Genomic DNA, 17,612 nt, shown 5'->3' with positions numbered 1-17,612 from the left:
ACTGATGATGATGATGATAAAATAATAATTAAACCAATATGTAATAACCCATTTCCTCCTCCTTCGTTCATAACCAACCTCCTCCTCCAGCATGTGTTTGAGTACCCGCCTCCCACTTACAGTCAGCTCACCCCCACCTCTTCCACTGCCTCTTTCATCTTATGTAGTCCCTCCTCCTTCCTTGTTATTCTCACCTCCCACGCGCCCACCGGTCGTTGCCTCCGCCGACAACAAACCGGAAGTGGCTCCCTGGAAGATGGCGGATCCATGTAAAATGTAGCACAGTGTATCGCGTTGTTTTTTTTGCCATGCATGGCTTGTATGTAGGCCAATGGATTTACATACCACTTATTATTAAAGGTAAGGATCGACTGTAAAATTATTTTGTAGCCGTCATCCCCGTAAGTAAATGTAATCTTTCCAAAACTAAAAAAACGGAGATTGGAATAGTTGCGATATAAAACGCGGTGCCTTTTTCGGGGTACCCCATTTTAAAATATGGAAGGCCAACTCTGATAAAATCGTCCCCTATTGTTGTAATTAATTATTGGATAACATGTTTCAGTTGTAAGGTATATATCCTTATTTAAATTAAGAAATGACCCCTTTTTTATTATAAAATAATCCTTGGTTGTTATTTTTTCATTTATTCTTATTTGTATTAATTTTTGTTTTCTGTGAGGGGAAAAAAGACAATTCATTAGTGATAAATTACATCAAATATTCATTCATTCATTTTTGTGATAAAAAAATGGTAAATTTTCTTTTTATGAAATATTTTAGATGAATTAAATAAGACGTCTTGTGCTTCGTGTGTGCGTGGATATATATTATATTATATTGCAGATTATTCGATGTACTAAATCCGTTTTTATTTGGCTTAATAATTATCACTCCGAAATTAATTAATTTCCTTTACATTTTTATTTGATTCTCAAAGTTAATAGTTTTTCTTGTTTTTTATTTTATCTACAAAATTTTATTATAAATTTAAACATCTAAATGCGTATTTGCTTATATGACATTTAGAAAATTTGATTTTAAAACCAGCAAAAATACTTTGTTAAAAAGTAAATATTTTGTGTGATTTCAACGCTTAATGTTTTTCTATATTCTTAAAATGCATTTATCTATTTTTGGTACAAAAATATATAATAATAAAAAAAAAAAAATGGTCCTTTTCACTTGTGTTACCGTGCTGAAATAATAACGTTATTTAGAAAGCCATTCTTAACATGAGGGTATTTTGTAACTATGTACTTTCACCTAACAATTTAATAATAAATTGAAGTTTCACGATATCTTTAACTTGAAAATAGTAATTTAAAAAATAGCACGGTAACATAAGTGCATAAGCATCTAAAATGTTAAAATTGGAGTACTTATACAGAACTTGTTTTCAGCATAACCCTAACATAAGTTTTAGGTTTCGTTCAGCAAAAGTCGGTTTGATATGGGTTCAAATTCTGCAGAAGCACCAAAATCGGTACTATATTAATCTCAATCCTATCATCAGCTAAATAATAATATATTTTGCTGATAAAATGTCTTATAAATTTAATGAATATCCGAACATATATTTGAGTGTAAACCTGTATAAATAAGATAAAAGAAACGGTTAAAAATCAGCAATATATATTATATTCTTAATGATATAATTTTGCTGATTTTAATAAATATTTTTAAAGGCACATTAATTTCATTTGTGTATCTTTATAGAATTTATGAAGTTATACAAGCATTTAGTGTTTTAAAATATATCGTGAATAACATTTTGCTGATAATAACGTTAACATTTTGCTGGTTTTCATCACTAAATTATAAATTTAAATATTGCGTTAAAGTTAGTGTTAAAAATCGGCAAAATATATTAATCTTTATGATCAAACCAGCAAAATCTTAACATTAATACGCTTTGCTAATTTTTCAACACTAAACGCTCTATTTGGATTCTTCGGACTCCTGTTCTCATCTTGAGTGTTATTCTCACAACGTTTCGGTTGCTGTAACCTTCGACCTTCTTTCTATGTAGCTGGTCGAACTCGGAATTTCAAACGGAACCCTTTATTTAATCTATAGGGGTAGGTATACACTCGTTCTATTAGCCATGACCGGGTAAAAATCTTAAATCGCAATTATATTTTAGCTGTCGCCTGCATTGAGGATTGAACCTTTAACATCAATAATAAAATAGTCGGTCCCCATCTAAAAAAAAAAAAAATCAGAACAGTAACTAAATGTTCTTATGAATTTTGATGCCAAGACTGTGTTTGTATATTGGATACAATTAAAAAAAATATAAATAAAATTTAGTGTTTAACTCTGAAAAATATTAATTTTATCATTAGGACACTTGGTACTTGTGCATCTTTGTTACCGCACTGAAATAACGTCATTATTTAGAAACCCTGGTGCCACTGATCCGCGCTATTTTTTAAATCGTATTTCCACGTTTAAATAAAGTTTTGTTTTTTTATTCAATTGTAAGGTTAAAGTACAGAATAGGTACAAAACACCCTCCCCATGTTAAGAATGGCTTTTTAAATAATAACGTTATTATTTCAGCACGGATCACTCTCTGCATGAGTACCGAAACCCATTCTTGATATGGGGAGGGTGTTCCGTTTTATAATTCTTCTTTCACCTAATAATTTAATAAACAAAAATAGGTTCTCCTGTAGGAGACGTCTCCCTGAACTACTTTCGCTTTTTCTCGCTCACATGCCCCTATTCCGAATTCGTAGTAGCGGGCCGACATCAGTATTTTTTAATATTTATTTTTAATTGTTTATATTTCAAACTGATATAAAAATTATTGCACAATGAAAGTAAATTATTTATCAATTATTTAATCAAATGTAAAAATTGAATTTAACTTGGAAATACTATTAAATAATAATTAAAAGAAAAAATAGCGCGGTATCATAAATGCACAAGCACCAATTATTTTGCTGATTTTTTTTTTTAGAAACACTAAATATTTAAATGATATCCAAATACACATTTAATTTGTATTTGAATATAAAATTGGTAGTGCAGTGGCAGTGCACTTATTGATCCATGCTGAAATAACGTTATTATTTAGAAAGCCATTCTTAACATGAGGAGGGGGAGGATGTTTTGTACCTATTCTGTATTTTAACCTTACTTAATGAAAACATATCGTAGAACTTAAACTTGAAAACACTTTAAAAAATAGCGCGGATCAATAAGTGCACTTTTGGCATCATGAAATTTACAGTAAAGTGATAAAAGAAATATCGTATCATTTAATAAATTTTGCTGATTTGAACACTGGATGTCTTTTTATAAATTTTTATACAATATCCAAATACACACTTGAATAAAATATTTAAATTGATAAAAGACATTCGGTGCTAAAATCAGCAAAATAAATTAATTTTAAGCAGTAAATTTGTCAGTTTACTTAAATTTTAAATAAATTATCACATTTTGGTCTTTTATGATTTTTGTGTGGAAAAACCGTAAAAAAAAACTATATTTATTTTGAATCGGCTTTATTAAAAGAAATACAAAAGGATATCTTTTTATAAATTTTAATTTTCCATGGATTTTCAGGTCATTTTGTACTTTAAAGTGCAAATTCTTACCGACTTCTTTTTCCATTGGATATTTCTGGTTCCAAATCGATTCTATCCATTATTGATTTCTTTTTCATTTTCCCGAATAAAAGGGATATCACCATTTTTGTTAATTTCCAGTATAATATATATTTGTTTCCCCTAATTTTTCCTGCGAACGTTGTGTAATTTTGAATTTGTAAGTTTTCAGAAGCCAATACAACGCACCAGAATACGGACCGTGCTGAAATAATGACATTATTTAGAAAACCTAATATTTGGCTTGTCCATTCTTAATATCGGGAGGAGAGGGCATTTTATAACTGCTGTGCTTTTACTTAACAATTTAATAAACAAAAGATATTGTAAAAATTGAATTTAACTTGTAAATCATAACTAAAAACAAAAACAGCACGGTCCGTAAACCTACATAAGTACCGGAATTTTTTTCTTTTTTTTTTTATGTTAATAAGGGTACACCTGAACAATCGGACAACCCCTTATAAAAATAATAAAATGACGAGAGTGGGCCGACAGACCGAACTTTTCTAAAAGTGAAAATCGCAAAAAAAAATAATATAAATAAAATAAATAAATAATGAGGTGGGGGGGGGGCACCAAAACGAGGTTGTAAACGTTTCTGAAAATGGGGGATCGATTTACTAGAACGTTGTATGTGAAACTGAACCCCCCTTTCAAATATTTAAATATTTTTATTTCATTTTTTATTTTTTAATAATCTGGTAGCTTAGTGTCACATCGATAATAATCTGCAGAAATAGTTAAAAAAAAAAAACATTTGTAAAGGGGGTGCCGACTGTTCAGGTGCACCTTAATAAGTATTGATTTAAAATCAGCTTAGTTTCGACGATATGATGTCATTATCAGGTATAGACAATTAGTGTTTTTTTATGAAGATTTTAAGTCTTTCTCCTTGGATAGACAAAGAGTACTTATATTGGCAAAAACCTTTACATAAACTCTAAAATCATGTTTGCATTTAAAACTGAGAATCTTTTATAACACAAAAAAAGATGAATGAATTACGGACAAAATGTGCTTTTTAGTTGTTGGATCAAAAATTGAGGGTGTTTTTTTAATAAAAAAAAATGCAAAAAAAAAAAGGCGACATAGTCTTTTTGTCAATTTTTTTTTCGCTGACAACCAAATCCGCATTAATAAAACATGTGACTAGATTGACAACTAGAAACTAGAAACGCGTTTTAAAAAACCCTAATAATACTTTGTCCTCTGTGCAAAACGAACTTCTATAAATGACATTTCAATCTTTGACTTCTGAACTGGGATCTAAGTGTAGTACCTTAGAAATCTAATAAATTTGCGGTTATATTGAAGTTCTTAACTTTAAGATAACTGTCCTGAAAACGACATTCATTAACTTAACCAAATTATTTCTAGTTTCATAATTTGGCTGACTACATTAATAATGACCAAACATAATAATTAGGTAATATTCGGCCATTAAATTATTACTTGAACCAAAGCATTATAAAACTAGAAATAATTTGGTTTAAGTAATTCTTTCAGTGGCGGCCATATTAAAGCTGAAAATTTCAAGATAACCATATATTTATGTGTGTGTGTATGCCAATAAAATTAAAATTTTCAACACATTTTGGATAATGTAAGTACCTTCCTCTCAAGTAAATGTGGTATTGTGGTGTTTGCAATCAGTCAAGAGTATAATAACCACTTTGATGGCCTTGTGACTAATTTATCACATTGCAATTTGGTATAGCAAATAATTCAAAGTGTACTATCTGTTCTGTCCTTGATCAGAGGCTGAGAAATCCTTCTTTATCCGAGCAATTTCTATTTTTGTCCCAATCTAGAATCCCTCTTTTTGAGGAGCTGGATTTTTCTCACATGAACAAAAAATAAAAAAAATAAAAAAAATAACGATCGTGTTTAAACACTGCCACCGAGATATAACCCTAACTCTCTCAGAAGCCGTGGTTTAACTTTGCCCTAGTGGGGGCAAATAGTTTCGACATTTTTAGTCGTTAAGCTTTAATCCAAATCAGAAGTTACGATAAAATTGGCTTGAAAATCACTTTCAAATATCATATGCTTACCAAAAAACAAAAAAAAACAAAAACAAAAAAAAAACGCGTCGAACAAACCCTTGTCATTTAAGCTAAGATAAAAGTATAATATTTGTTTTGATACCACATTTAATCTTTTCTGTCATCGGTGTCCGAAGATGGAATCGTCCTACAGTACACAGAAGCAAGTTTTATTTTTGATCCAATCAAAAGTGCTCCTTTTTGGAGAGTTGGATTTTCCCCTCAATAATAATAAAAAAAAAAAACAGATCTTGTGTTTAACTTTACCCTCGTAGGGAAACAAATACATACAGAACATATATAATGTATAAAAATATATTGTTTTTAGCTACACATGGCTGTCCATGTTTCATCCCCGCAGAGAAATCATCAGGCTAAATGACTCTAAACATAATTATACGTTTAAATAATAATAATAATAATAATAATAATAATAATAGGGCAGGGGAACGGATGTGAGAAACTGTTTACGTTGTAGACCTCGATATATGAAAGTGAATTTGAAGCCTTTTAACTGTTAATTCAAACGCAAGTTCTGTCTAAAATTAATGGTTAAAGACTCAGAAATGTCAAGTATTACGGTTTATTTGTGCGACGAATATTATTTCACGCTCGAAGGAGCCTCTGTTCTAGAAAAGAACAATTTTTTTGTTTGCTTAAATGTCCGATGTCGGCTACTACAGTGCAAATCGATAAAAAAAAAAAAAAAAGTGGTCGTGATGTTAATCTGCTTTTACTTTCGATATCGCATTCGTGTGTGTACACACACGCACGCACGTTTTTTTTAAGATAACACAAAGGTTTACGTTGTAGCTTTTATTTTCTCATTTTACTTCAGTCGAAGTGCGAAGTCCTCAAGTAAATCAAGGGTCCCCTTCCTATGGGCTAACGCTTGATCTCCATATGATATAAATATTCGAATTCCATAAACTCTCCTTTACGTCTCAAATGTTGAGTACATAAAAAAGATCAGAGTATTAATTTTCAATTGACCATTTAAATACGTTATAACATACTTATAGTCTCTTGGTCTCTTTTCGGCCCTGTCGGTGGGGCATTAGAATACACCGCCTGCCCCCCTGCAGAGGGTAAAAGTCCCTCAATGGGGGTCCTGGATATGACCTTAAACTATATCCAGTGGTGAGGCCCCAGCTTGTGGGCTTTGGGGAGTGTGGAGCCACCCTTTAATTACCATTGCTCCCAGGTCCACTCTGACCCGGAGTGGTAGTACCTGTTAGGGTCTCAACTATGGGTTAAATAGAAACCGACTTGAAAACAACAAATATATTCTATTAAAAAAATTTTCTTCAAAATCTTTGGATTCGGCATTAAATAACCCGAAAAGGGTTGATATGCCGTAAAACAAAAACGACCAACCAATCTCTTGATCTTTTTGGATTCCGGAAAACGAATTCTCTTTGCCTGGTGGAGTATCCAGCTACGTCCTATTACTTGGGGTAACATCACTTTGAGATGGTGCTCCAGTGGTCCATTCCTTGTCAAAGCCAGTGTTGGTTAACCATACCTAGGAGATCTTATTTAGGTTGCGAACACTGATTTTTAATATTTGGTCAAGATTCAGGGAAAAGCTTCCCTATGCAAGATTGTCCTGGCAAATCCCTGTACAGAGAGACCTGAGACACTCGAAGATAGTGTCTAGTAGGCATTCAAGTTCTCTCCAGTAGGCATTCAAGTTCTCTCCAGTAGGTATTCAAGTTCTCTCCTAGCTCATTAATGTACGACGACTGACTAGACCTCTTGATTTTACGTTATGTAAACATTATTCAGAAAAATATTAAAATATTTGGTACTTATGTATTTTTGGTGCCACGCTGAAATAAAAACATTATTTCGAAAGTCATTCTTAACATGGGGAGGATTTTAAACATATCAAAACAAAGATTTACATCACACTCATTGTATTTTATTAGTAGTATAATTCGTTTTACACGTGTTTCCTTCCACCAATTTTTATCGTTTTTAAACCAAGATAAAAAAAGAGGGGAAAAAGAAAAGAAATCTGTCTTTTTCTGAGGAATATAAATGTGCCTCTGATGAGCTGCCTGTACTCACACCATTCAACAAAACGCGTGTAAGACGAATTATACTTCTCATAAAATAGAGCGTGATGCAAATGCATCTTTGGTTTGGTATGTTTACTTCTGATATATATGCTCTGTAAGTGTAAATTCATTTCTATTGAGCTTAATTGTAGCAATTTGGAGCATATTTTATTGAAATATACATAAACCTATGTATATATGGCATATGTAATGTTAATGTTGAGTGTCTACTCTATCACTGTAGTTTCCTAGATGTATATCCACTGAAAATCCTGTATTTATCAAAAAGTGCTCAATGATAAGCAGAGCATAATAAATGTTTATTTATACAAACATTATTGACTACACATGTGTATATTTAAAATTTGTTTACATTGTAACAAAATAAATTCTGTTCTGAGAACACTGCTTGATGCAGCAGAAATATGTATGCGCATGTGTAGCCAATGATGTCCATTGTGTGTGTGTGTGTGTGCAACTACTTCAGTAGTGCTTAATACACGAGTAGAAATCAAATATATTTGTCCAGCTATACATTTTTGTTTAATTCTCGAAAGAAATCGTTATGTCTGGTTTCCTTCGGGAATGAAACATGGACATATAGCTTACTTACCATAAGTTTATTTTCATGCTATGTATATTATGTATTCTCCACGTCGACAATATGCACCTGAAAAAGGTCGGAGGTTACATCGACAAAAACGAACGACACTTGGATGGATCCAAATAATGCGTATATATATATTAAAATTAGGATTTATATTTTTTTACAAATTTTAAATCCTCTGACTTCTATATGTTTTAGGTTTTAAAAATAAAATAAAACTTCATATTTTATTTTGAATTTCAAGAAAAAATATCTAACAAAGAAATAAGGGGAACAGAGATTTAAAAAAAAAAAAAAAGGGAGGGGGTTGACGGCAAGTTCTCTCTTCGACGATTCATTTCCTCAACCTGGACGAAGATAGAAACCTCCGTGAATTGAATTTAATGTTCAAAGGATTTTATAATCTTTAATAATTAATACCGATGAAAAACAAAGAAAAAAAAGAACTGTTTTTTTGGGGGAGTGGGGGGGGGTATGTAGTTTTGCTTTCCGGGAAAGATAAGGAAATTCGGACTGCGTGGAAAATTGGGGAATGTCCATGGAAAACTGCACTCAACTGACACCATTATTTGAATTGAAACAAATTTTTCGGTTTATCTTCAGATAAATTCTAACAGATTGTCATTGTATGAAGAACCCCCCCCTCCAAAAAAAAAAAAAAAAAATCGCATAATTTTTTTTTTTTATGAATTATGATGGAGAAATATTAATATTTCATTTTCTTTGTCTTTGCACTGTATGCTGTTGACCTGATGACGGTTTCAATTTCGGATTTCATTTCGATTACACTTTTTTTTTTTTTTTTTTTTTTTTTTTTACAAAAATAAACATTCGAATTATAAAATGCGCTTATAAATCGGAGAATGACATATATATATATATATATATATATATATATATATATATATATATATATAATCACACAATTACTAAGTGGATTTTCTGTATTCAATTACAAGCTAAATTTTCAAATATCTTACCATCGTAAAACCCCTTTTTATCTGAGAAACACATCTAGTTTTCAACGCATTTTTTTCTCTCCCCTAAAATGAAACCTTTATCAACATTTCTGCCCTTGTTCGATAACATTTTAAAACCCAACCGGATTTTTTTTTTTTTTTCAATTATTATTATTATTATTATTATTATTTTTTTTTTTTTAATCATTTCCGTCAGTTTATTGTTGGTTCCGTTAGAATGAACATGGGGGGGGGGATAAAAAATGTATGTGGATATATATAGTGCGTGTGCATGTATATATGCATATGTGCGTGCACACACACACATACATATGCATAAAAAAATCAACCCATTGTGTCAATATGGTTACTACTGTGTTGGGAAGCACCTTGTATATATCAAGTCTCACTTATTGAGAGAAATTATAATTTAATTAAAAATAGGGGTTTTCGTTCCTTTTCGAGGTAAATAAAATATATTTAAAATTTTTATTTATGGACGGTTTTTCTTTTTTTCTTTTTATCCTCTCCCTTCGTCATCTTCAAGCGGTGGTAGTAGTAGTAATCGTAGTTTTCTTTCTCTTTTCTTTCTTCCATTCAAATTCTGAAAATGTTGCTGCTGTTTTGCTGCTACTGTTGTCATGTTGATGGGAGGGGGGGGGGGGAAATGAGCAGCCAAGAATCTAAAGATGAGGAGGACGACGACAACGATGATAATGAGGAACCTACTCTTTTCGACGACTCCTGAAGAATATTGCTACTGATTTTCATTATTTTTTTTTGGATGGGGGGGGGGGCAGAGAAAAAAGGACCGGGTTTCTCTATCTCCCATCCTTTATTTATCTCTCTCTTAACTTTTTTGCTCTCCTTTCTTCTCCACTCCCTCTTTTTCTTCCCTTTTCTATATATATCTATCTTGCCCTCTCTCTCTTTCCTTTCTCTTTCCCTTTCTCTTTCTTTCTCTTTCTCTCCCCTTTTCTCTCCCTCTCTTTTCTCTCTCTCTCCCTCTTTTTTTTTTTTTTTTTTTTTTAAATATAAACACATTTACACTGTCGCGACACTGGACATGCTAATGTTTTGCACAAATGGTCGGTTAAAACCAGAAGTCGTCGTCAGACGATATTAGGGAGAATGTGCGGGAGGTCGTAACTTTGTATCTCACTAGTATTGCCGAAAAACGAAAACAGGATCTCCTTCCAACCACTTCATCCAATATTCTACAACTACTGCTACTATTACTGTGCCATCCTCCACTTTTCTCCCCCCCCCCCTCGGATTGCATTTCTCACTCACACACACACACACACACACACACACACACACACACACACACACATTCTTATTCTTACCATTCTATTCGTTTCTCGAACTATGAAAGGATTTTCTCGATTTGTCGTTTGTTTCAAAGCTAAAAAGCAAATGCTTGCAAACATTTATTTATATAAATCATACTAACAGTTATGGATGGCCCAAATGCAAAGAATAACTCTTACTTTTGTCTCCATCTCTCCTTGGCACTAGCCCAGTTTAATGGTGTAATTACATGTAAATCATACATTCGATTTAAGGATCAAAGTGTTGTATCTGGTGATGGCATTTTATTTTTGTTTCTAAATTCAAAGTGTTCTCCCTTTTAAGGGAAACTGGATGTTTTTTTTTTTTTTCTTTTTTGACACAAAAACGCGACACTGTCTAATTTTGACTCCAGAGGGAAGGCAAGTAACGGGTGTGGACGATATTCACTTGTAGTTTTCAGCTGTTAATTTTATGCATATTTTTTCTTCGGTTTCATTGTTAGTCTTGTGCTCAGGTTTGTGGAAAAGGAGTCGAGTGCAATTCCTTTTTTATTTTTTGGCGCACAAGAAGTGTTGTGGAATTGCTGGTAGGTTGAGAGATGAAAGCCATTTCGTGTGAAACAAGTGTAAGACAATGGAGACGGATGAGAACTCAGATATGGGGAAAGTGTATTTAGATGCAAAGGTGTTCAAAGACTTTTTTACCTAAGTGATACCATTATAGAATAGGGTGGAGCCGGTGTTAGTGAGATTGCAAGTGTTATGAGTCGCTAAAGTAAGTTCAAGATACCACTGTCATTACTAACCAGCAGTGTTGCCATTGTCAATCAATCGAAGAGAGCATGTGTACACAGTGTGGTAGCGTATGATAGTTAAACCTAGCCAGTGAGGGTTGAGGATATGCGTTGCATGGAGTGAAATGATGTAGGAATAAAACGATGGATGTGTAATATAAGTCTTAAAGACACGCTTCGATCTGATGATTCAAGAAGATGAGTGCAAAACAGGAGACTTCGATGGTATGGCCACATTGAAAGAATGGAATCTCAAGGGTCACATTATTCAGCCAGGTCTGTAATGGCAACATATACGAAAGCGCAATGATTAAGGGCAAGATGAGAGAACTGTAGCTCAGATAGTTCGGATGTGCGTTGAGGGCGGATATCAAAATCGTTGTTGCTGTGCAAGATAATAGATGCATGTAAACTCTGTTGTGAACGAAGTATATTTGAACGGCAAAACTGTTGAGATTTTTGTGAAGGTTTACTTTGATAGCATTAAAGTATAGTGTTGAACAGCTGCTAGTGTGATTGTAAAAAATTAGGAGTGGGTAGAGTGAGTTCAAGGAATTGCCATTAAGAACTAGCAGTGTTACCACTGATCAAAGAAGCGTCTCGGGTATGTGTATGCAATGTGATGATGTATTGGAGTTAAATCTGGAGAACGTGTGGGTTGAGATGCTTGGAGAGAAATGATATGATCTGTAATGTGACTCTTAATTCTGATGTCACAAGCAAATGAAATCTGGAACCTATAGGGAGAATGTGTGTATAGCAGGAGACTTTGATGGTATGGCCACATTGAAAGATTAGAGAGTTCTTCGATTATCATATGTAGAACAGTTGAGGTAGTAGGTTCAGTTCACAGGGACAAAGCCAAGGAAAACATAGAAGTGATAAAAGTGGACTTGGAGGAAAGAGGGATAAATAATGACCTGGCCAGAGAAAGATTAATTTGTCAGCAATTTTTTTAAGCCTGTCTAATGCATGTCAGCACAGATTTTAAACCGATGGAGACGAAGTCTTCATGAAAACTGATTTATATATATATATATATATATATATATATATATATATATTAGTAATTTATAAAATATGTATGGCGATTAAGCTACACTGAATACCGCGTTTCATCCACTCTAGGACTCTTCAGGCTTATATATATATATATAGAGAGAGAGAGAGAGAGATAGGGGTCCATCCTGGGCCCAACTCTCTTCCTGATCTACATTAATGATCTTCCAAATCACATCTTTACATCATTCGTAAACATTTATGCTGACGACACTACCATCTATGGTAGCACATCAAGGACTGTAAACGACCAAGTTTTCTCTCTCTCCTCTGATCTTGGCCAAGTAGTGCAGTGGGGAAGCAAGTGGCTTGTTACTTTTAATGCATCTAAAACCAAGCTTCTATCTTTACATCGTCAGCGCTCTGATGCCCATCTGGCATCAATTGAAATGAATAGCTCTCCTCTTGGGGAGGCTTCATGTTTTGACAAGCTTCTGGGCTTGACCGTTACTCCTGATCTGAAATGGAACACATATCAAATCCATTGTCAAGGCCGTTGGAAAAATGGTGGAATCCTTCTACCGCCCCAGAAGATCTCTCACTCCTGATGCAATTCTCTACCTATATAAAAGCCAGGTACGGCCAATAATGAAGTACATCTGGGCTGGAGTTGCTAGAAGCAGCTTATCCTGCCTTGACAGAGTTCAAACTAGACTTTGTAGCATAGTGGGGATGCCCTTTTCGCTTCCGTCAAGGAAGCCATTTTTAATATTAACCCTTAGATGCAGAACTGGGTCTAAACTGATCTGGTGTGGTTGTTTTATTGCAGGATCTTTGTAATAAAAAATATATTTATAAATTCATATTCCAGCCGTTAAGGTCACAGGCATCATGAAAAGGGAGGATTATGTTAAAATCCTGAATGAAAACCTGAAGGACTCTGCTAAATAGATAGATAGATAGCTTATTAACACTTTTAACCCTCCTATTATCTAACACCTGCACCACCCTTTGCTCACAGGATCACTAAAGTAGCAAAGAAACTTCTTGACAACTCAAGGTGCTCTGCTGTTCAGATTAGTCAGTTTCCTTATGTCTCAATTTTAATTTTTGTGGGAATTTTTTGAAGATTTGCAAAACTATACATTTTTGGAAAGGTTATCGTCTCGGGAATCAGAAGATCAATGTTTGTATTCGCCCAGATGTGTATGTGGCGGCCATATTGGAATTTACAAAATGGTAGTCGTAAAATGTACGTTTTGTGCTTTCTGATCCTTTTTTCCTTTCGAAAAATGTATAATTTTGCAAATCTTCAAAAAATTCCCACAAAAGTTAACAGCAAGACATAAGGAACCTGACTAAAATTTGTTTAGATCTTCAAGTCTTAACATAAAATTCGGTGTATATTTAGAATTATACCTATTTAAAATAGAAAAATCTTCATGATGTACATGCTCGTTATGGAACAAAGATGTCATATTCCAAAAATCACATGAGTTTGGTTAATAACTTCTATTTGGCCAACAAATGAAAATATTTATTTGTCAAAGGTCAACTAAAGATAAATTTGTCCATAGAATTCTGTAACTGATGCTTTCTGGTGTAGATGCGGTTTTGAATTTTCTGCCATGTTGTCACTTTTGAAGTATCATCCTCTCTGCAACAAGCACTCTAAGACCTTGTGACTGGTTTGGTGACGCTCTTCGTCATTATCCAGATGATTTTTATCCACAAATCCACCAGTCCCTGCACAGGGTTGAAAAAAAAAAAAACGATGTGGAGAAAATCTGTCTTGGAACAGTGAAATAATACAATACAATATATATATATGGCACAGTCACGTTGACATACCGGTTCTTGCCAGATCACTGAAGTAAAGCAAGTCGAGCCTAGCCAGTACCAGGTGGGTGACCATTGGGGAAGACGAGGCGCTGTATGTACTGCGAAGTAAAATACCAGGTTGGGAAACTGGCATGGTCTATCCTTCTCTTGAGAGTAGATAGGCCTCTCTTAAGCTGTGGTAGGCAACCCATCTAGTGATGGTGTCACAATAAAAAATACCCTTGATAGCCCTAGCAAAGCATAAAGTATTCAGCTACAGACAAGATTTGAATTACGCTACAAACTTGTGTCGCGAGTTCAATATCGGCTGCGGCCACATGTTACGTTCTGTTTTGATACAGAGTGGAGTTCGTCACTGGAATAATAATTAGTTAACACCTGTATCTGCTATTGCAGTGAACCGTCGTGTCTAGTCAATATTTGTTTGGGACACTGTAAATTTTTTAGATAGAGCTGACCCAACCTCTAATATATATTAGCAGGGCTACCCAGGCTTTTAAAAATCCATTATAATAAAGTTGTATTCCTATCTGTTAATTAAATTAATAAATATAAAAGATATAATGTTTCACAAATTAATTTTCATACTGAAAACTGACTCCTATACACTTTTATTCCAGCATGATTTCTATAAATACTATTTATTCAAAAGAAATCTACACTGAATAAGTAACCTCATTTGCATATTACATTAATGAAAACCTATTTTAATAATTAGCTCTGTTATTAATTGTTGTAATAGAATCGTTTTAATTGTTCTATTTAGAAATATTAAAGTTGATTTATTTAATTTGAAATTATTAATAGCTGACAACAGTTGTTTAAAACCGGAAGTAAGCTTATTTAAGGTATGAGAGTTATTTTTTTTTACAGTTATGAGTTAATTTACATTTGATTTTTATAAACCAAAGATGGATATGTTTTATGCTTTTCTAAATCCAACATGTAATTTTTCGTAGCAAGTTAGGATATTCGGTGCATCTTACATAGTTTTTACTAATCTCTCCGCCTGATAATTTTTTGATTTTTTTTTGACCAGGCAATGCCATGTATATACAACTAGTTTAAAATAAAGGATGTTTAATATTGTGAATTACATTTACGTCTACAAATTGCCATTGAAACCAATCTACTTCCTTCTAGAAGATAATTATTTTTTCTTTTTAATATAATCTCATTTTGGGTTATTACATGCTGTGTCTTTGTATCGTTCGTCAGGCATGTTTAATCGTAAATGAAAGATAAGAGTGAGTAGATTACTAACGCTCTCAACTACCTGTGCATGTTGAGCATGGTATTAATGTTGTTTTTTTAAATTGTTATTTCTTTAATGTTCTTGCACTCTGCTTGCAAATTTTTTTATTTTTACAAGAACCCAAGTTTGCTTAGCTAAGCAAACTTGAGTCCTTGTACCGGAAAAATATCCAGTAAATAAAACGTTGTTTAGTAAATCGTTATTTTTTTTGCTTTTCCATACACCGAACATGGATATAAATATCACTAAAACATCTGCTGGGTCATAAGCTTCATTTCGGTACCTTACTTGCCTGAGTTGGTTGTCGGTAGGCTGAGATAAACCGCGTCTGTCTGTCTGTCTGTCTCTCTCTCTGTGTATGTGAGATAACTTCCGGTGAATACCGGAAAAATATCCAATAAATAAAACGTTTGGTAAATCGTTATTTTTTTTGCATTTCCATACACCAAACACGGATATAAATATCACTAAAACATCCGCTGGGTCATAAGCTTCATTTCGGTACCTTGCTTGTCTGGGTGGATTGCCTGTAGGCTGAGATAAACCGCGTCACACACCCACAGACAGACATTAGGAAAATTTAAAATAAGATTTATTTATTTTTTTAGCAGCAACAGGTAAACAAAAACATCTGTATCTCCCCCTCCCCTCTCTTCTAAACGTTGTTGCAAAAGAATTCTGATTTCCAAACTTGGAGTTGAGGGCTTCTTATAGAATTTTTGAATCTACTCTTTACAGCTGCTAACTAAAACATCTGCAGTGCCCAAAACTTTGGGATAAGTAATATTTTTACGACTTGTATCATTATATTTTATTTTGTATAAATAATATAATACTTATGTTCAGGTGTTTGTTAATCAGAGCCCTATAGCCACGCCTGCCACGCTCCCTTGAGGCTGTAAATTGAATATAATCAGAGGAAAGGGCTTGGCACTTAAGGTTGATCCTCTCTCAACTTACAGGTACTTAGAGTTATTAATATCTCTTAGTTCTTTTTTTATTTTTAGTCTTTTGTTCAGTGTTTCTTTCAGAGAACAGCTGTTGGGATCAGGTTTAATGAGAAAGAGTGGAGATCAGGGCGTAGAGGTGAGCATGAAAGAGATAATGAAATTAACGCACATAAAAGGTTTGGATTATTTGGACTACTTTTTTTTTCAGTTGGGTTGTTGTATTAACGTTTCAGCCAAACCTCCAACCTTTTTTAGGTGAACTTTTTCAGACTTTGCAATTTTTGTTAGTCTGCCTACTATTCTCATAACGTTTCAGCCGATGTAACCTCCGACCTTCTTTCAGTGCATCTTTTTGATCTGTGGAATAAAAATGCCGTACCGGCATAAAGTGTTTCAATAGTTGATATGTAAATCTTGTTTAATTCAAGCAAAAGTTTTATTTAAAGAATCATCTAATCATGGGTTAGCAGCTCCAATTTAAACTAAAAGAATGGACTTGTCCATCTGAGCATAATGGAACATCCCATTCTTCTTATAAACCAGTTTTCTACTGTTTTCTTCAGTTTGGTCAGACAGTTGAGTACTAATTACTAAAAATAATAGAAACCTTTGTATTTTTGTCCTACTATTCTCATTTTGATTGTTATATTGACATAAAGTGTTGGTCATCTGATATCAAGTTGCAAAGTTCTTCTAGGGGACAGCTACTATACAGTGAGACATGATGGAGTATGCAAGTACCTCCACTGGACCATCTGTAAAAAATTAAACATCCAGTGTAGCAGCAAGTCCTGGGAACATCAACCTGAAAGAACAGTTGGAAATGACTTATATACCATACATTACGACCATGTAATCCCTACAGCCACCTACCTTGAAAATGTTGCTGTGAAACCTGACATAGTTATATGGAATAAGTCAGAGAGGGTTGAAACCTTGATTAAAGTGAGTGTCCCTAATGATAGCGGTCTGAACAGAGCTGAAAGAGAGAAACAGACCAAATACCAAGGTCTCATGTATGATATGAAAAGAAACTGGAATCTTAAGGGGATATCAATCATACCAGTTATCATAGGTGCCACAGGACTTATGAAGAAGAACCTGAAGTCCTACCTAACTAATATTCCTGGTGAACCAAGTGCAAAAGAGATTCAGACAATTGCACTTAAGGGAACAGCGA

General features: G+C 33.6%; 1 protein-coding gene across 4 annotated transcripts in view; it reads left to right on the top strand.

Moving 5' to 3' along the window:
- Window positions 1-201: 201 nt before the first annotated feature.
- The window catches only part of LOC145265375 (putative receptor-type tyrosine-protein phosphatase mosPTP-1), a 475,862-nt gene continuing 458,451 nt past the window's right edge, over window positions 202-17,612 (top strand). For all 4 annotated transcript variants that reach the window (XM_080121163.1, XM_080121162.1, XM_080121161.1 and 1 more), the window contains exon 1: window positions 202-360. The gene's annotated coding sequence lies outside the window, so the exon portion shown is untranslated. The remainder of the gene's footprint in view (window positions 361-17,612) is intronic.

Source organism: Euprymna scolopes, chromosome 40 (assembly GCF_053919585.1).
Source record: "Euprymna scolopes isolate OS-2025 chromosome 40, ASM5391958v1, whole genome shotgun sequence".
NCBI lineage: Eukaryota > Metazoa > Mollusca > Cephalopoda > Sepiida > Sepiolidae > Euprymna > Euprymna scolopes.
The sequence above is the reverse complement of the archived record's forward strand: the minus strand, read 5'-3'. Positions and strand labels throughout refer to the sequence as shown.